This window comes from Bos mutus, chromosome 13, assembly GCF_027580195.1.
Source record: "Bos mutus isolate GX-2022 chromosome 13, NWIPB_WYAK_1.1, whole genome shotgun sequence".
Lineage (NCBI taxonomy): Eukaryota > Metazoa > Chordata > Mammalia > Artiodactyla > Bovidae > Bos > Bos mutus.
The window spans coordinates 11,830,068-11,851,531 of NC_091629.1; the positions used below are offsets into that span (position 1 = coordinate 11,830,068).

Genomic DNA, 21,464 nt, shown 5'->3' on the forward strand with positions numbered 1-21,464 from the left:
TCTTTGAGACCCTATGGACCATAGTCCACCAGACTCCTCCATCCATGGGATTCTCCAGGCAAGAATAAAAGAGTGGGTTGCCATGCTCTCCTCCAGGGGATCTTCCCAACCCAGGGATCGAACCTGAGTCTCCTGTGTCTCCTGCATTGGAAGGCAGGTTCTTTACCACTAGCACCGCCTGGGAAGCCCACTAAAGGCATTAATAACATATTAAAATACATAATAATGTGTCCTCATTATTCTCCCTAAAGAATGGCTCCAAAACTGCACAAGCTGCAGCACCCCCCCCAACAAAACCTAGATCCACCCCAGCAAGGAAATAAACAAGACATAATTTCCATGTGAGCTCGATACTTGGCTAAGATATTTCAAAACGCTGTAACCAGAGAGATAGGCAAGATTCCTGGATGACAAAACTCAATCCTATTAAAATGTCAAGTCTCTCAAAATCAAATTAGGCATTTAATGTAAGAGCAGTGCATATTCCAATAGTATTTAGAAAGCATAACATGACTTTGGGAAAATCCAGGAAACATCTGGAAAAAAATAAGAATCGTCAAGAAATTTTTGAAAAAAATAATTCATTAAATGAGATGAAGAAGGGAAAAATGATTGTTTTTCCAGATATGAAACATAAACTTGCAACAATTTAAACCATGTGGCACTACTGTAAAAATGTATATACTGAACAAAATGAATATTAGTATGTTTAAAAAATAATAAATGATAAAGAATATTGGAGTGAGTTTTCATTCCCTTCTCCAGAGGATCTTTCCGACCCAAGGGTTGCCTTGCAGGCAGATTCTTTACCAACTGAGCCACCACGGAAGCTCCACCCCCCCAAAAAATTCATCAGGAGAGGGAAGACGTGTTAGGAAAATGGAGATCGCATACCATTTTCTCAGATAAACTAAATAGATGAAGTCATGAAATTTTTTATAGATCAAATTATAGAAAAATTATAATAAACCTTGATATTTATCAAACTTTACAGAAGAACATTTTTTAAAGCTTAGAAATGAAATAAGTTACAAAATAAGGTATTGACAGAACCAACAATATAAAAATTAAAACTATCTGCACATACACACAAAACATTACAAATGAAAGACAAGCAATCTATGGAGATAAAATAGTTTCTGCAAGTATGCAAGATGAATATTGGCTGTACATAAAAATCTCATACAAATCTAAAAGAAAAATACCAACATCCCAAAAGATAAATATGCAAAAATCATGCACAAACAGTCTGGGAGTTCCTCAAAAGTTCAAATACAGTGTGATCATATGACCCAGCAATTGCATGCCTAGGTATATGCCCAAGAGGAGTGAGAATACATGTCCACACAAAAACCTGTACATTATAGCACACAGAACTCTGCTCAAGGTTGTGTGGAAGCCTGGATATGAGGGGAGTTTGGGGAAAATGAATACATGTATATGTATGGCTGAGTCCCCTTGCTGTTCACCTGAAACCTTCACAACATTGTTAATCAGCTATATTCCAATGTAAAACAAAAAGTTAAAAAAAAACTTATAATGTTCAAGGAGGCACTACTCATGATAATCAAAATCTAGAAATAACCCCAATAGCCATCAACTGATAAGTGGAAATAAAATGTATAAAATCTTTATATGACAATATATTATTGGGCAATAAAAAAAGAATGAAGTACTGATATCTGCTACAACATGGCTGAAGTTTGAAAACTTAAGCTAAGAGAAAGAAGTCAGCCACAGAAGCCCTGAAATACCATATCATATGAAATGTTTGTATGATTCTCTTGAATCCAGAGCAAGTAGACATAGGGAGACAGAGAGTACAGATGAGTGGTTGCCCAGGTCTGGGGTGGGTTTCAAGGAAGATGAGAAATGACTGCCAGTGGGTACCAGATTCCTTGTTTGAGTCATGAAAATGCTCCCAAATTATCCATGGCAATGACTGCACAGCTCTGTGAACATATTAAAAATTACTGAACTGTACACTATAACTGGGTGAATTGTATGTATATGAATTATATCAATTTAGTTGTTGCTCAGTTGCTAAGTCACGTCCGACTCTTTGTGACACCATGGACTGTAGCACACCAGGCTTCTCTGTCCTCCACTATCTCCCAGAGTTTGCTCAAATTCATATCCATTAAGTCAGTGATGCTACCTAACCACCTCATCCTCTGCCACCTTCTTCTTTTGCCTTCAATATTTCCCAGCATCAAGGTCTTTCCAATATATAGTACATTTATTCAATATACTATATATAGTATATTTAATCACCATGCTATGCTATGCTAAGTCACTTCAGTTGTGTCCTACTCTGTGTGACCCCATAGATGGCAGCCCACCAGGCTCTCCCGTCCCTGGGATTCTCCAGGCAAGAACACTGGAGTGGGTTGCCATTTCCTTCTCCAATGCATGCAAGTGAAAAGAGAAAGTGAAGTCGCTCAGTCGTGTCCGACTCTTAGCGACCCCATGGACTGCAGCCCACCAGGCTCCTCCATCCATGGGATTTTCCAGGCAAGAGGACTGGAGTGGGGTGCCATTGCCTTCTCCAATACTACATATTATAGCAATATACAATATTATAAATAGCTTTATTATTATAACACGCACAGTCATATCACAGAAGAGAGAGCAAGTGCACAAACATGAGGAAATTATCAACATCCCCAGTAGCCAAAGACATAAAAACCAGAGCAATAAGGAAACACTCTTCTTACCAATCAAAATATTAGGGGGCTAGTTTTTAAATGATAATTCTCACTGCTGCCAGAAAGATGGCAAAACAAATATTCTCACATATTGTCAGTGAGGCTGCAAAGTGGCCCAGCCCTTGCTAAAGGCAGTTTACCAACACATATCAAGAACTTCAAATATAGTAACACTCTGCCTCAGCAGTGTTGTTCATAAAAATATTACTTGTGAAATTCATTCTAAATATGAGGGAGGAGTCATTATATACAAAGATTCACATTTCGTTATCATGTATAACAGTGAAGAAAGGAAACATTATAAGTGTTCGGTGGTATTGAAATAGTTACATGTGCTGTGGAATACATGCTAAATGTCACTAAAAATGTATTACATACTTGTCTGGGTAAATCACTTTTACATGATATTTACATGTAAAATTACAAGACACAAAGGAAAAGTGACAGCACAGAAATGGATGCACAATATGATTACAACTAAGCCTAACACTTTTCCCTTTTGTTTGTATTCTCAAGTTATCTTTAATAAGCCACATTTTAAAATGTTAAGAAATACCTAAGAGAAAAGATAAAACAGTAGCAATAACTACAATGCAAGTCACTACATGATATAGGGCTTATGGATGCTATAATGAGCACCAGATAGTCAGAGAGGAGTTTCAAACTCAAAGTTTCAATGTTTCATCTGCAAGTGACTTTAAGTTTCAAGGCTTCTCTTCCCCAAAAAAAGTCATTCCATGAACTCTTACTTATGTTAATAGACCCCTCGGCTCTGGCATCTACAAACAAAAAGCAATAAATTCATGATAATGTACACCTCAATCCATTTTGTGAGACATGATGTATTTTCCCTTTAGTCCCAACTCTGCTTCTACAACTGTATTTACAATAAACACTCAAATTATTTTCAATCTAGATTTGTCTGTTTTTAAAGAAAAGATAGTACAACATATAACCTGCTTTAAATTGCTACAAATAGAATCAAATATGACAACAACTTTAAGGAAAAACTACTCACAATAAAAATGGAATCCATTTGATTCTTCAAAAAGATATCCTAGTGGCAATATCCTGGCTGGGGCCTCCTGAGCTGATGGCTCAGTGGTAAAGAATCTGACTGCCAATGCAGGAGATGCGGGTTCAATCCCTGGGTCGGGAGGATCCTGTGGAGGAAGAAATGGCAACCCACTCCAGTATTCTTGCCTGGGAAATCCCATGGACAGAGGAGCCTGGCGGGAGACAGTCCATGGGGTCGCAAAGAGTCGGACATATCTGAGCAGGTAAGTTCATGTTATTTAATTTCAGAAATTTATTTGAAACAAATTCTGGAGCTGGATCACCCACTCTCACTGGCCAGCTGACACTGAAGACCCATCCCTGGTGTAGAATGGGGCGCAGACAGTCTCTGTCATGAGAGGGTGATATAGTTATTAAAATGTGCATGGCATGAACAGGGGTAGCATACTGGTGAAAGGGAATGTACCGGTCATTGCAATATCTCAGGACTTTGAGAAATGAAAAAGCAGTAGTTAGAAGACTTGCTGAGAACTACAGATGCACCAGAGAAAGTCAATGAAAGACTGGGGTTAAGGCCAATTAGAAATGAATGTGAAGTCAGACAGCCTCTTTGGCACCATTTAAGGAGACTCTCATCTCCTATGAGTGGAGAGCAGGAAAGGCTGAGGGTCAAGTCCAAGACTCAATTACTGCAGGAGGAGCCAAGCTTCAGAAGAGGCTGAATGCTCAGGCTTGGCCCATCTGCTGCTTAAGAACAGAGCCTAATGGAAAGGAGTTGACCCTACAGCGTGTGATGGGGACATGCTACTTCCCCCATTCTCCCCAGCCTCTGGGCCTGCAGAAGTAGCCCACCCTACCCCATGAAAGGCCACGCCTCCCTCCTTGTTTCAAGATAATGCAAAGTCTTCTGTCTTGCAAGAATAAACACATTTCCCTCAGACCTACCCCCACCTCCCTTCTGGCCATCAGACAAATAAGTAGGGTTAAGTCTACTTAACCTGTGTAACCCTGCCTGCTAAGAGAAGAGATTATGCCCCCCAAAGGAGCCACAGGACCAAGCTAACATGTACCAGCAAAAACCAAGAGTGTGTGTGTATCTAAGTATTTATTTATTTGGCTGTGCCGGGTCTTAGTTGGAGCATGCAAGATCTTTAGTTGCATGCAGCATGTGAACTCTTATTTGCGGCATGTGGGATCTACAGTTCCCCTACCTGGGATCAAACCTGGGCCCCACCCTCCCCCACTGGCCTCCCTGCATTGACAGCTCAGAGTCAGTCACTGGACCACCAGCAAAGTCCCAAGAGTGTGTTTGAATCAAAGGGTATTGGATCAAAGTGAGTGGAAGACAAAGCTGGATAAAGGAAAGCTGATCAATATGGACAACCCTATGACACAGGATTTAACCCTAAATAAGTATTCTGGAAGATGATGCCAACACACGCTGGGACTCTGAGAAGCTTGTAGGAAACGTGGCTACATTTGATGAAGAGGGAATCCCAGAACTGCCACAGTGGACAGGAAAAAAGAAGTTCAAAACGTTCAGAGGAATGTTCTAGAGTGGATTACTGTGTCAGCTTAGCAAACTCACTCACCAACACTGTTCTGTGGGAGAGCCCAGGGGATGCCCCTGAATAAATAAACACCAGGGTGAGAGGCACCAACGTCACTGTCAAGGTCAGTGTGGCTGTCATCTGTGGGCTGGGCTGACACTGGGGGTGCTCCTACAGAACTGGGCTCCCTGATAGCAACTGGGATAGTACAGTGTTGAACAGAGGGCAGGGTGTGGGCAATTCTTGTAATCACTGGCAAGGTTAGATTGAAGGAGTGGGGAAGAGTGGAGTCTGACCTGCTGACATATGGAGATGCATCACAGAACATGGCATCCTTAGGAACAAGATGGATAAGCAGCCAATAGGCACAGTCCCCAAATAACACAATCAAGAGACTTCAAGGACTGAGAACAATCACCCCAATAAAAGATAACCACAATCTGCCTAGATTCTGGATCTGAGCCATCCCTCAAGCTGGGAACCCACTGATTAAAGCTTGGCTGCATCCTGGGAGGAAGAATCCTACCACATATGGTATTTATGATGAAGATTCTCCCAGTCTTTACCCCAAATGGACACATAACTGTTCACTCCAGTACATAGGGGGAAAGGAATTCCCAGACATTCCAAGAGCAAAGGGTCTGAATTAACACTGATGCCCAAGTGGGCACTTTCACGATTCAGGTAACGAATGGAGTCCTGGTCTCAAAGACCACGCAGCAGTGCTGAAGGCATAGATGCATAATTGATATGGATATACTTGGTAGTTGGCAGAAAGCCCCACACTGTTTCTTTGGTCTGTGGGGCATGAGCTACCTATCCTAGTGGGACTAGTCAGATGGGAAGCTTTGAAAGTGCATCCTTATGCCCCCAACCAGCTAGAAAATAAAAACCATATCATGTCACAAGGAGAAGCGCAGAGACTCCCGCCACTTCAAGCTCTAAAGGATGCAGAGGAAGTCCTCATCATATCTGCGTTGGATTCACTGGCTTTATCTTTCCAAAAATCAGATGGATCCTGGAGGATGATAGTGGACTGCCACAAATTTTATCAAGTGGTGGCCTTGATTGTACCTGCAATTAACAAGGTCCAGGGTATATGCACAGTGGCCATCCCACCAGGAAGGAAGGTCAGAAGCAGTCTGCATTCATGTGGGACAGACACAAGTTATATTTCCAGTCTAGTTCCACGGTCATGTTAATTCTTTCACCCCATTCATTGTATGGTCTGAGCAGCCTGGACTACCTAGACATTCTGCAGGATCGTGAGGTGGTCCACCCTAATGATGACATGACAGACACAGCAGATAAGCAAGAAGGCAAAGTACATCAGAGGCCTTGGTACGATACATGCTGTCCAGAAATGGATCCCATATGCAGAGGCCACCATATTGGTGAAGTTACAAGGAATCCTATGGTTGGGAGACCCCTTCGGAAAGTAACTGGCAGACTACTGCATCTCACACTTCCCATCACTAAGAAAATGGCCAATGCCTGCTAGGGCTCGTCAGGTTCCACATTGACTGTCACTACTTCAACCCATTTATCAGGTGACATGAAGGGCTGAGTGGAGCCCAGAACAGGAAGGGGTACTGCTGTAAGTCTGGACTGTAATGCAAGCAGCCTTGCCAGTAGGGCCATACAACTCAACATATCCCATGGTCTCAGATGTGTCTCTGGTGGAAAAAGGTGCCTTGTGGAGTTAATGGCCATCCCACAAATGAGAATCATAATATAGACCCTTAGAGCTCTGGAACAAGGCCATACCATCTGTAGCCAATAGTTACACACCATCCAAAACCCATCCTTGAACACACTCCAGGGTTGAGGTACAGTGCACCTGACCACAATGTCATTGAGTAATCATGAGACCAGAACCACCATCTTGAGCTGGGCTCTGTCAGACCCACAATGTTATAAAGTCGAGCAGCTCCACAGTCATCCACAATGAGATGGACATGATCCTTCAGGATCAGGGTCAAAGGAGATGTGGGAGCAGTGGGCCTAAAACCCTACCTCACCCACCAGTATTGCCCCAGGCCCTCTCCTTCAGCCAACATCTATGGCCAAACTGGCGGGGGCAGGGAGGGTCTCTTATGAAGAGGTGACAATGGAAGAAAAGAGCTGAATAAAGTCACAAAGGATCAGGTCAGTGCATGGGTGCAAGCCAAAGATTGACACCAATTATCCTGCTGGACAGCAGTGACCCAATTATCCTACTGAGCAGCAGTGAGGACAAAGCTGATCAAGGGGCAGAGTTTCAGGCGGTCCCTCCAGATAGAGAGAAAGGAAGCCCAGGGGAAGAATACAGACAGTGCTTGGCTAGTTAGGTGAAAGATTGGAAGATGGGTGTAGTGGCATGTCCTCAAAAAAGACCCCCAACAATCCCACGGTTCCTTATACATGTCTCTGTTCTCATAAACAACTGGAGTTTGGGGATCTAGGCACAGCCTACAACTCCTCTCATCAGTAAGATGCAGGGAAAGTGACTCATTGAGACTTCCATGCTCATCAAGCAACAAGAAAGCCTAGCATCTTTCACTCTCTCCCTTTTGGAGCCCTGGACTGCCATTTAAAGAAAACCATGCTGGGGAATTCCTTGATTGTCCAGTAGCCTCTGAGCTTTCACTGCCAAGGGCCTGGTTTCATTCCCTGGTCTGGGAACTAAGACTTCTGCAAGCTGTGAGGCGCAGCCAAAAAAAAAAAAAAGAAGAAGAAAACTAGGCTGCCCTGATGGAGAGAGGCCCAGAGAAGCCCTGAAGGGTAAGATGTCTTTTGGAGAGAGAGGCCAGGTGAAGAAGCCAAGCGCCAGGCATCTGGTCCCAGGCCCAATCTGAGTACAACCCCATGAGACCTGACGTCAATCAAGGCATTGCTCAGCTAAGTCCATGAAGTCAAGAGAGATAATAAAAGGGCTGTTTTAAACCACTGAGTTTTATAGTGGTTTATTACACAACAACAGATAACTAAAACAGGACTTGGTACCTGAAAACGGTGTCTGCCTTGACAAAAATCTAAAACATGTGGCATTTGTCTTGGGACCAGGATGGAGTTCCTTCAAGAGATCAAAGTAAAGACTTGAAAGACAGCAATGAAATTGCTCTTGGAGACTGAAGGAAAGGTGACCTGAGTATTATGATGTCATAACAGCACGTTGTGCAAACACACGTATGACACACCCAGTGGTGAAACTCTCACCTGCACTTTGGGAAAGAGAAAAGGGACCTAAGGAACACATGAGTCTGGCTGAGGATATTTACAGGCAGACTGTTGAAAGACCATTTTTGCTTTATTTTGTTTTTGCTTTTAGCTGCCTATGAAGAGTAAAGTAAAAAAGAAAAAAAAAATTTTTTTAAGGAAGTATACAGTTTTTGAGCAGCCTTAAAGGAAATATAAAGCAACCAAGATTACTGGATTTGAAAGCAATTCACAAGGTAAGAAATGGACTCAGAGGGAAAGGGAAAAAAAATAAAATCAGGACACACAAAGAAAAACATACCTCAGTGTCAAGTTCAGATTAAGGGTGGGACCGTGAGACACTTTGTTGAAACCTCAGGAAGATTTTAAGTGATGTGTCATAAAGTCCTTTCAGCCGAACAAAGAGCCTTCTAAGAATCCTCTGGGTGTGCCTCATATGGCCTCTCTCCCAGACAACAGGGCTTCTAAGAATCCCAAGGACGTAGTCCCAGAGGAACTTCACAGGCCCGTTTCAGAAAAATACGTAGCTGTGGCTTTCCTCCAGTGGAGTTGTCCGTGATCTGATATAAACAAAGTGCATGATGTTTTAAATGAACTGTATCCACTTGGACTGAAAGGAATAGTCATTTTATGATGAAAAGAGGTCTCAAGACCCTCAAACTTCTGCAGGCAGTAAGCAGGCTAAGAAAGCTGCTTACCTTCAGAGAGGGGCTATTTATTATGGGAAACGAAGGATGACTCAGGGCAGAGCCAAGACTCTTGGGAACTAATCCTAGAGATCAGGACTGGCCTACAGTGAAGGACCGGGAATGTGTGCCCTGCACGATTTCAGAAGCTCATAAATCATGACTATGGTGTGCCTACTGTTTCCCCATCCCACCCCCGTGGCTATTCCAGTTTTCCTATTCTTGTCTTATCATCTCTAAGCAAGTAACTTCTCTAATTTATAGATCTTTAGAGCAAGAAGAACCATACTAAGGAGCCACATCCAAAGAAACACAACTGAGAAGATCCATCAATGTCCATGCCTGATTTAGATGATAAAATCCTGGGTTCAAGTTGATACCATTATGGGATGAGACTGGTGGTCCTGGGAAAAGGGACGAGCTGTGTTTTGTGTAAGGGAGAAATGTGAATTGTGGGCAGAGGGTGGACTGTGGCAGCTATTCTCCAGGGACAACCCTGAATAATTCTGCCCCTGCCTGCATGCACCTACTGCTACTCCCACCTGAGACAAAGCTTATGTCCCATCGATCTAGGCTGGAGCCCATGACTGCATTGATTAACAGCATGCAAGGAGGTGATATTCTGGGACTTTGGAAGGCAGGCACCAAGGTCAAGCAGCTTCCAGTTCTTTGCAATTTGACACTGAAGACAACATGTAGGAAGTTCTGGCTATTTTGCTGAATGGAGTGGCCACATGGAGGAGCAATGAGGCACCTGGATATCCAGCCCAGCCTCATCTGACTGCAACTGAGTGAAAAATCCCACACAGCACAAGTAGAAGAGACCCCCCAAATGAGCCCAGCCAAACCACAAAGTCATGAGCTATAATTAAATTATAATAACTAAGTTTAGGGGTAGTTTGCTATGCAGCAACAGATAACAAAACAATTGGGGTTAGGAGGCCTGGGGAAGGGGCTTCCCTGGTGGTCCAGTGGTTAAGAATCCACCTTGCATTGTAGGGGACACCAGTGTGATCCCTGGTCTGGGAAGATCCCACAACTAAGCCCATGTGCCACAACTACTGAAGCCTGTACACCCAAGAACCTGTGCTACACAACGAGAAGTAAGTGCAATGAGAAGCACGCATAGTGAAACCAAAGAGGCCCCCACTCTCTGAAACTAGAGAAAGCCTATTAGAAAATAAAGCCATGTCACTGGCAATACAAATAGAAAATACAGTGTACTAGAAGGATTTTTTTTTAAAGGAGGCCTGGGGAAGAGGGATGTGGATGAGCCAATGGCATTGGACATAAAATGTAACGTTCTTTATATTGTGTGTTAATTCCCACAAGGAAGCCAGTTCCCATCAGCCAGCATCTGTGATCCACCGCCCCACAGTGAGTCAGTGAGCTCATGAATGGAACAGCCATGGTGCTAGGGATGAGCCCAACAGCATGGACTGCCATTCACCAAGTCTGAGCCAGTTGCTGCCACTGCTGAAAAGTTCATTCTGCCAATAACAGAGACTAACACCATGCAGTCCTCAACATGGTAACCAGTTAAGGACACCAACTGCTCATGTGATGGCAAATTGATTACACTGGAGCCCTTCCACCCTGACAGGGGCAGGCTTCTGACTGATACATGCTATAGGTACAGGCAGTTCTCTTTGACACCCACACAACCTAAGCTACACCACTATCTAAGAGGTGGTGCTCGATCAGTGATTGGGGCCCACACTGCATCACATCAAGCCACCTTTCTTCAGAGAAGGTGCAGCAATGGGCATATGACCATGAGATCAACTTTTCTTTACTTACATTATTCAGAAGCTGCTGGGCAGAGAGGGCAGTGGGATGGCCACTTGAAGACAACTGAACCAAAGCCAAAGCTGGCTTAGAGGTGATACCCTGGATAGCTGCTCCTTGGGACATGGTATACACCTGAAGTCAATCACCATTACATGATATTGTGTCATAAATAAAATATATGGGAACATAAAATATATGGGAACTAAGGTTTGGATGTAGGAGTAGAACATGTTACCATCACTTCCAATAACGTACTTAAGAAATGTGTGCTTCCTGTATCCACAATTCTTGCTTCCACCAAGAGACACAGCAAGACTGTTAACAAACTTAAAGCACAGCTCCCTCCAAATCACTTCAAGCTCTTTTTGCTGAGAGACCAGCAGGCAAGGAAAGTAATTACCATTCTGTAAAGAGTTCCTGATGAAGAAGGCATGGCGACCCACTCCAATATTCTTGCCTGGAGAATCCCATGGACAGAGGAGCCTGCTGAGTTTTAGTCCACAGAGTAGCACAGAATTGGACATGACTGAAACGACTGAGCACACACAGAGTACCTGACAGTGATCACTGGGGGAGAAAAAGGATTGCTCCTTCCCTGCTAGGAGTGAGAAGAATACAGTGACAGCCCGGTGACTCAGGGTGGCACCTCTTGGGACGCCTTTCTCCAACTCTGATGATAGTGTTGGCTGTTGACAACTCACAGCTTCATCACTCTTCAGGAATTGCCCTTGGCCAAAGAAAGATGTTTTGCCCAAGGCTCCGACCCCTCCCCAAGATTTGTATATATCTAATGACTGGAAAGCATCTGCTTACAATGTGGGAGACCCAGGTTCAATCCCTGGATTGGGAAGATCTCCTGGAGAAGGAAATGGCACCCCACTCCAGTACTCTTGCCTGGAAAATCCCATGGATGGAGGAGCCTGGTAGCCTATAGTCCATGGGGTCACAAAGAGTCGGACACAACTGAGCGATTTAACTTAACTAATGACTGTTTAGTATGGAGGTACAGAGGCTTAGCACCTTTGTCTTGATTTGGGATCTTTTTGAAAGGTCTTCTCAGCTCCAGAGTTTCCTATGGGATTGGTTAGGGTCTCTGTTGTAACTCTAACCCATTTCCACTCCTCCCTCTGTCCAATCTCATTTTTCCTTAGAGTACTTCACCTCTTGTACCCAAATCCCAGCATCTTAGTATGTTTCCCTGGGAACCTGATTTGTGAACCAACTGTCTCAATACCATATATTGAAAATGCAGTCCTCTCCCCACTGTTCTAGAGGGCTACCTTATTTTTTTTTAATAGGCTTTATTTTTTAGAACTTTGTATTTGTTTAAAAAAATTTAAGAGGATAATGCAGAGCACTCACACACCCCACACTCGGTTTCCTCTGTTATTAATCTTACATTAATATAGTACATTTGTTACAATTCTCAAATCTACACTGGCATATCATTATTACTGAAGTCCACAGGTTATTCCAATTTCCTTAGTTTTTGCCTAATGTCTTTATTCCATCCAGGACACCACATCACATTAACTTGTCTCCTTAGACTCCTCTTGGCTGTGACAATTTCTCAGACTTTTCTTGCTTTTGATGACCTTGATCGTTGCAAGGAGTACTAGTCAAACATTCTGTAGGATGACCTTGCACTGACGATGGCCTGATCTTTTTATCAGACTAGAGGTTTGCATCAGAACAGACTGGATTATGAGTTTGGGAGAGGAAGAACCACAGACGTGAAATGTCATCATACCAAGGGTTCAAACTATCAACGTGACTTATCACCCTTGAGGTCCTGATCCTCTGCCGGAGGCAGTGTTTGTCAGATTTCTCCACCGGAACACTACTCTTTCTTCACCCCCAACCTCCAGCCACTTTCCATACTGCTCTCTTTGGAAGAAAAATCACTCTACACAACACATACTTAAGGGGTGGGGAGTTCTGCTCCCCTCCTCCACCTCTCCTTGAGAGACTACCTTCTTCAAAAAATTAAATGTCCTTAAGGATGGTTCTTAAATAAGTAGACCACTAGAAACAACTTCATCAATAACCTATCTTCTTACATGCTTTATAGTAGGTCTTATGGAGAAGGCAATGGCACCCCACTCCAGTACTCTTGCCTGGAAAATCCCATGGATGGCAGAGCCTGATAGGCTGAAGTCCATGGGGCCGCGAAGAGTCGGACACGACTGAGCAACTTCACTTTCATGCATTGGAGAAGGAAATGGCAACCCACTCCAGTGTTCTTGCCTGGAGAATCCCAGGGATGGGGGAGCCTGGTGGACTGCCATCTATGGGGTCGCACAGAGTCAGACACGACTGAAGTGACTTAGCAGCAGCAGCAGTAGGTCTTATATAACAAGGGGAAACAAATCTCCTAAATATCATTTCTAAAACTGTGGCAAATATATAGATTAATTTTACCATCTTAATCCTTTTAAGTGCACAGTTCATAGTATAGGTACATTTAGAATGTTGTACAACCAATCTCCCTAACTCTTTTTATCTTACAAAATTGGAACTCTATACCCATTAAACCACAGGTCCACACTCCCCTGCTTCCCCTACCCTTTGGCAGCCACCATCCATCTTAAATACTTTATTTCTGAATTTGACTACTCTAGGTACCTCCTATGAGTGGCATATACAGTATTTGTATCTTTGTGACAAGCTTGTTTCACATAGTATAATGTCCTTGCACTTCAACCATGTTGTAGTGTGTGTCAGAATGGCTTTCCTTTTCAAGACAAAATAATATTCTACTGTATGCATGTATCACATTTTGCTTATCCATTCACCTGTTGACAATTTGGGCTGCTTCCACATTTTAGCTATTGTCAAATAATTCTACTATGAACATGGGTATACAAATATCTCTTCAACATCCTACTTTCAATCCTTTTGGGTATGTATGCACAAGTCAAATTGCTGGATTTTATAGTAATTCTATTTTTTATTTTTTTAAAAACTGCCATACTATTTTCCATAGTGGCTGCACCATCTTATGTTCCCACCAGCAATGCACCAGCCTTCCTATTTCTCTACATCCTCACCAACACTTGTTATTTTCTGCTTGTTGTTTTTGTCCTTCAGGATAGCCATCCTAATGCATACAAGGTAGTATTTATTGTAGTTTTGATTTGCATTTCCCTAATGGTTAGTGATGTTGAGCTTATTTGCACATAATGGCTATTTGTATACCTTTTTTAGAGAAATTTCTTCTCAAATACTTGTCCACTTTTAAATTGGACTTTTTCCCCATTGTTGAAGTATAGGAGTTCTGTATATATTCTGGACATTAAATCTTTAACAGATACATTATCTGCAAATATTTTGTTCCATTCTATGGGATGCCTTTTCACTCTACTGAGTGTCCTTTGTTTGTAAAGACAGTTTTAACTCCGATGTAGTTTATCAATTTATCTATTTTTGTTCTTGATGTCTGTCCTTTTGATCTCACATCCAATAAACAGAACCAAGTCTAATGTCATAAAGCATTCCCCCTATGTTTTCTTCTAAGAGTTGTATAATTTTAGACCTTGCAGTTAGGTATTTGATCCATTTCAGGTTGATTTTTGTACAGGGTATAAAGTAAGGGCCCAACTTCATTCTTTTGCATGTGGATATTCAGGTTTCCTCACACCGTTTGTTGAAAAGATTTATCTTTTCACATTAAGTGGTCTGGGCACTCTTGTTGAAAATTATTGATCATACACGCAAAGGTTTACATCTGAGCTCCTTATTCACCCTCAATGTTAATTTTAACAGAGAAAAAACAATTCAAAACTTTATATACAGTATGAGTTCAGGCATTATTTTTAAGTTATAAAGATGTTAGTTAACAAATAAAAATAATACATGCTTATTATAGATAATAAACTTACTTTTGGAAAGTAAAGTATAAAAAGAAAAACCACTGATAATCTTATTTTGGTGTATTCTTACTTCAGTGTAATCTTATTTTGGTATAAATCTATGCCAAAATACTGATAGTATTATACCATTAGAGAAAATAGATCAATTCAGTCTCATTACAAAAGTGGTACCATGCTCTTTGGATAGTTTTGAATCTAGCTTTGTATACCTAATGCAATATTTTAACATTGTCCAAAGGCATTTTTCCTGAAAATTTTGTAAATACTTATATAGTATTCCAATGTTTGATATACCATAATTTATTTCACTATTTCCATCAGTGTTGCATATTTCACCTTGCTTGTAATTTTTCACTATTATAAATAATGTTGCAGTAAACCTCACTGTACTTAAATTTATACATATATTTATTATTATAACCTTAGGTATATACTACTTTAATAAATAACAATGAAGAATTTTTCTAAAAGAGGTAAAACTTCTGTGGATTCTTGCATGCTGACTCTTTCTAGAATGGTTTTCCTCAGTCATATTAAAAACTAAACTTTCCACAACTTTAAGCATAGTTTTTGTACAACACAGATCAGATTTTCCTTTATAATTACATATAGTTTCGAAAAAACAGGACCACTATTTGTGTTCCTCCAACAGAGTACTCAAGATCAAAATTCTTAAGATTTTAGAATATATTATTTGGGAGACCAAGAGTCATCATCTCTTATTTCAACTTTTAATCTTAAATCTCATCTTGGTTTTAAAGTTTAAAATGTATTGTCAAAAAGTTAAAAAAAATATTAATTGAAATGCCCTCATGTCTAGAAGGTTGTTTTTGTTTCTTTCTTTCTTTTTTTAATGGGTGGGGTCAATAGAAGAGCACTTTATTTGCTTACAGACAAAATTCAACAGTTCAAATAAATAGTAAATTTTTCATACTTTCTTAATAACACAAATCTATTCTTAGCAAGTTTGTCATAGACGACTAAGTCAAAAGTGAATAAGCATGAAAACAGATTTCTAATTCCTATTGTTTTTCCTAACCTTTATGTGTAAATACTTACCTGATAGGGTTTGGTAGTAAATTTATTTTCGAGTCTGAACTATGACAATTTAAAATTCACACTTCAACTTAATAATCCATATATTTGCAGTTTAAAAGTTACATTTTGGCATCACTGACTCAATGGACACGAGTTTGAGTAAACTTCAGGAGTTGGTGATGGACAGAGAGGCCTGGCATGCTGCAGTCCATGTGGTCGCAAAGAATCGGACACGACTGATTGACTGAACTGAACTGAACTGAACTTTGGTGACTGAAAGAGGAGGTTTATGGGATATTAACATTGTTTCATGTATTGACCAAGATGATTACAAAAGTGTGTGTATTTTGTAAAAATTTCTTCAGTTGTACTCCTAAAGACTTGTGCAAAGTTCTTTATGTATTTAAGCTTAATAGAGTTCCTTTTAAAATTATATTTTAAGAGATTTCTTAAAGATATGAATCTCTACATTTTTTAATTTAAATACTGAACAATTAAAATTTGAATGGCTTTTCTTAAAAATTTAAGCTATGAAAACAATTTAAAACTGAGGTATGTAGTACAATTTTAGAGATACCCTTTATTCTCACATCTTTCTTGTAAGTTCAACAGATGTTTTGGAAAAAGTGGAGTATGATTCACTCTGCTGTTCAGCAGAAACTAACATAGCATTGTAAATCAACCATGATCCAATAAAAATTTTAAAAGACCAAATACATGTAAAACAACACAGACACCATTGTTCTCAATATGCAAAAGCACAAACCACGTAGACACCACCAAAGAGGCTCAACATGAAGCACTTTAAATGAAATGCTGCAGCTGATAAAATTAACATTCTTAATTATCTAAAAGGTTTCAACTTCTTAAACTATTTTCTAGTTGAATGCATTAAGGTTTCTTCTACCACCAATGTATCTCTGCTCTTCTGGGTTCTAACAATCAGTTGAACATTTCAGGCAACAAAGTCCACCAAACTTCAGAGAAACAAAGTTAAAATTAATGTGGGCATTACTCATTAGGATGTGCTATGAATGCAGAAATAAGGCAATTGTGTTTCTTTGGCAGGTTAAAGTTTTTTGCGCCCCCCCCCCAACCTTGTATCTTAGTTTTCTGAATGTTGAGCTTTAAGCCAACTTTTTCACTCTCCTCTTTCACTTTCATCAAGAGACTTTTTAGCTCTTCATTTTCTACCATAAGGGTGGTGTCATCTGCATATCTGAGGTTATTGATATTTCTCCCCGCAATCTTGATTCCAGCTTGTGCTTCTTCTAGCCCAGCGTTTCTCATGATGTACTCTGCATATAAGTTAAATAAGCAGGGTGACAATATACAGCCTTGATGTACTCCTTTTCCTATTTGGAACCAGTCTGTTGTTCCATGTCCAGTTCTAACTGTTGCTTCCTGACTTGCAAACAGGTTTCTCAAGAGGCAGGTCAGGTGGTCTGGTATTCCCATCTCTTTCAGAATTTTCCACAGTTTATTGTGATCCACACAGTCAAAGGCTTTGGCATAGTCAATAAAGCAGAAATAGATATTTTTCTGGAACTCTCTTGCTTTTTTGATGATCCATCAGATGTTGGCAATTTGACCTCTGTTTCCTCTGCCTTTTCTAAATCCAGCCTGAATATCTGGAAGTTCATGGTTTACGTATTGCTGAAGCCTGGCTTGGAGAATTTTAAGCATTACTTTACTAGCATGTGAGATGAGTGCAATTGTGCAGCATATAGATGGGGAAACCGTGGCAGACTTTATTTTTCTGGGCTCCAAAATCACTGCAGATGGTGATTGCAGCCATGAAATTAAAAGACACTTACTCCTTGGAAGGAAAGTTATGACCAACCTAGCTAGCATATTAAAAAGCAGAGACATTACTTTGCCAACAAAGGTCCATCTAGTCAAGGCTATGGTTTTTCCAGTGGTCATGTATGGATGTTGGAGAGGGCAATGGCACTCCACTCCAGTACTCTTGCCTGGAAAATCCCATGGGCGGGGGAACCTGGAAGGCTGCAGGCCATGGGGTCGCTGAGGGTCGGACACGACTGAGCGACTTCACTTTCACTTTTCACTTTCATGCATCGGAGAAGGAAATGACAACCCACTCCAGTGTTCTTGCTTGGAGAATCCCAGGGATGGGGGAGCCTGGTGGGCTGCTGTCTATGGGGTCACACAGAGTTGGACACGACTGAAGTGACTTAGCAGTAGCATGTATGGATGTGAGAGTTGGACTATAAAGAAAGCTGAGTGCCGAAGAATTGATGCTTTTGAACTGTGGTGTTGGAGAAGACTCTTGAGAGTCCCCTGGACTGCAAGAAGATCCAACCAGTCCATCCTAAAGGAGATCAGTCCTGGGTGTTCATTGGAAGGACTGATGTTGAAACTGAAACTCCAATACTTTGGCCACCTGATGCAAAGAGCTGACTCATTTGAAAAGACCCTGATGCTGGGAAAGATTGAGGGCAGGAGGGATGACAGAGGATGAGATGGTTGGATGGCATCATCGACTCGATGGACATGGGTTTGGGTAGACTCCAGGAGTTGGTGATGGATAGGGAGGCCTGGTGTGCTGTGGTTCATGGGGTCACAAAGAGTCACACACGACTGAGAGACTGAACTGAACTGAACTGAAACCTTGTATCACATGGTATCAGATACAGGTGTTACAAATGAAGACAGAAACATATACACAATGGAGTATTACTCAGCCATTAAAAAGAATACATTTGAATCAGTTCTAATGAGGTGGATGAAACTGGAGCCTATTATACAGAGTGAAGTAAGCCAGAAGGAAAAACACCAATACAGTATACTAACGCATATATATGGAATTTAGAAAGATGGTAACGATAACCCTGTATACGAGACAGCAAAAGAGACACTGACGTATAGAACAGTCTTATGGACTCTGTGGGAGAGGGAGAAGATGGGAAGATTTGGGAGAATGGCATTGAAACATGTAAAATGTCATGTATGAAACGAGATGCCAGTCCAGGTTCAATGCACGATACTGGATGCTTGGGGCTGGTGCACTGGGACGACCCAGAGGGATGGTGTGGGGACAGAGGAGGGAGGGGGGTTCAGGATGGGAAAAAAAGAAAAAAAAAAAAAAAAGAAACATATTAGCCATGTGGGACATGCCCAACTTCCATTATGTAAAGAAATGCTACAATACAAAAAAACTCTTTAAATTGTTAATTATTTTAAATCACACAACTATGACTTTCTCTAATAAGTGTGTATAAACCATAGTATTTGATTAACCTTTTATTGCATTATGTCAATGAGTTTACCTCTGATTTGACATACTAAGTTTATCACTGTTCATCAGGAACATACTTACATGCTTAGATGCTCAACAAAGCCTTATAAATCCTTTTCAAACTTTATCTAATGCTCTAAATGATCTTGGCATAACCTGGACTTAGCAGTAGCAGTAGCAGGGCTTTGTTGATATTACAGACCCATGAAACTAGGAATAAAATAACACTCCCCAGAAACACGGAGCAGGCAATGGCAACTCACTCCAGTACTCTTGCCTGGAAAATCCCATGGATGGAGGAGCCTGGTAGGCTACAGTCCATGGGGTCGCTAAGAGTCAGGCACAACTGAGCGACTTCACTTTCACTTTTCACTTTCATGCATTGGAGAACGAAATGGCAACCCACTCCAGTGTTCTTGCCTGGAGAATCCCAGGGATGGGGGAGCCTGATGGGCTGCCGTCTATGGGGTTTGCAGTGTTGGACATGACTGAAGTGACTTAGCAGCAATGAGTTTCCCTCTGATTTGACATAGTAAGTTTAAGTATATCACTGTTCATCAGGAACATACTTACATGCTTAGATGCTCAACAAAGCCTTTCAAATGCTTTTCAAACTTTAACTAATGCTCTAAATGATCTTGGCATAGCCTGGGCTTCGTTGATATTACAGACCCATGAAACTAGGAATAAAATAACACTCCCCAGAAACACAGAGAAGGCAACCCACTCCAGTACTCTTGCCTGGAAAATCCCATGGGTGGAGGAGCCTGGAAGGCTGCAGTCCATGGGGTCGCACAGAGTCGGACACAACTGAAGCGACTTAGCAGCAGCAGCAGCAGCTGCCCCAGAAACATAATTTATACTGTTACTAATATACACGGTACAAAGCCAACATATCCATAAATATTTAAGCAAGTTTTCTAAAATGTTTCTCATCTATCCTATCTGTATGCAACAGCCCAGCACAAAGAAAATCACTAAGCACTTGCCCACATAATAAAATCAACTACTTACATTAGAGAGCAGTTTTGCACTCCTCAGCCCACCTCCCTTCTCATGTAATCCTCTCTCTTTATTTTCTGGCCTCTAAATCCCATTAGCTGCCTGAATAGGGTGAAGTAGAATATACTTAGAAATTTAGGATCAAATTTAAAACCGCCACCTAGGCCCCAGTCAAGTGAAAATCCTGGTAACTCTCTCACAAAAGTGTCCTGAAATAGGGGTCTGACTGGGCACCCCAATGGCCCAACACCAGCCAGGGGTCTGAGAATTCCTAGACACCATGTTAACCCCCTCAGCTTGGCTTGAACCTATTCTTTTTCTTCTTCCATATTTTCTCTGGGTTATTCCAACCCACCTCTATTTCTAACCTTGTCTTCTGGACACAAATGCTATAAAATTGTTTTCTAAAGACACATTTCACAGGATGATTTCATTCCACACAGTTTTCATTTCAGTACAATGAAGCAGCACAATGAATACAAGATTTAACAATGCCCTTTAGTATTTCATGAATGTTCAGTGGGTTGTTTTTTTTTTTCTTTCCTTTGTGAAACTTGGAACAAAATATTAATGAAACTTCAGAAAAACCAATTAAAGTATTACCTTTGGTTTTAAATTAACTAATCAATTAAGTAGTTCTATTTTAGAGGAGAAAACTTCTGAGTAGGTAGTACAGGGTTGAGGAGTGTGGGCTCTGAAGCCTGATAACTGGGGTTTTAATCCGCACTGTGCTAGGAACCAAATGTGACTTTAGGCAAATCACTCAGCACCACATGGAGACTTAGTTGGCTCATCTGTACAATGGGAACCACGGGACATACCTGCGAGCGTTGTTGCAAAGGTCTCACACTTTCACCCAGGAAAGCACTTGGAACAGTGCCTGGCAAGGAGTAACCATGCAGAAAACATTAGCCTTTATTAATATGTTAACCTGGAGGAAATATGAAGAAGAGCATAACTGTATATTCTCAGGGATAAGACATACCACTTTTCTCCAGAATCATCTTTCAAATTAATCTACACCCAAGACAATAATTATCATGATGAACCTGTGATTAAGTCTCAAGGCAGCATATATTTAGAGAACAAAGTACAAGGTAACTATCTTGCGAGAGCTTTGTGAAACGGTAATATGCATATAGAATGTCGAAGTAAAATATAGTAGCAGTTTCATTTTTAATCTTTCTCATTTTTTTTTAATGTGTAACAACAACACAGTTGTAAAATAAAGCTTTCTCCCTTTCCGAATATATGGGACATTTTGCAGGTATATTCTATTGTTTATTAAATTCTAAAACTTTAGTAGAAAAAGTAAAATATACACATACTCTTACAATAGTGTC

General features: G+C 41.0%; 1 long non-coding RNA gene across 1 annotated transcript in view; it reads right to left on the minus strand.

The window, feature by feature from the left end:
- Window positions 1–12,280: 12,280 nt before the first annotated feature.
- The window catches only part of LOC138990382 (uncharacterized), a 31,234-nt gene continuing 22,050 nt past the window's right edge, over window positions 12,281–21,464 (minus strand). Inside the window, exons 2-3 of the long non-coding RNA XR_011466444.1 lie at window positions 20,943–21,052; window positions 12,281–18,889 (exon numbers count right to left, since the gene is read on the minus strand). This is a non-coding gene — a long non-coding RNA (uncharacterized lncRNA). The remainder of the gene's footprint in view (window positions 18,890–20,942; window positions 21,053–21,464) is intronic.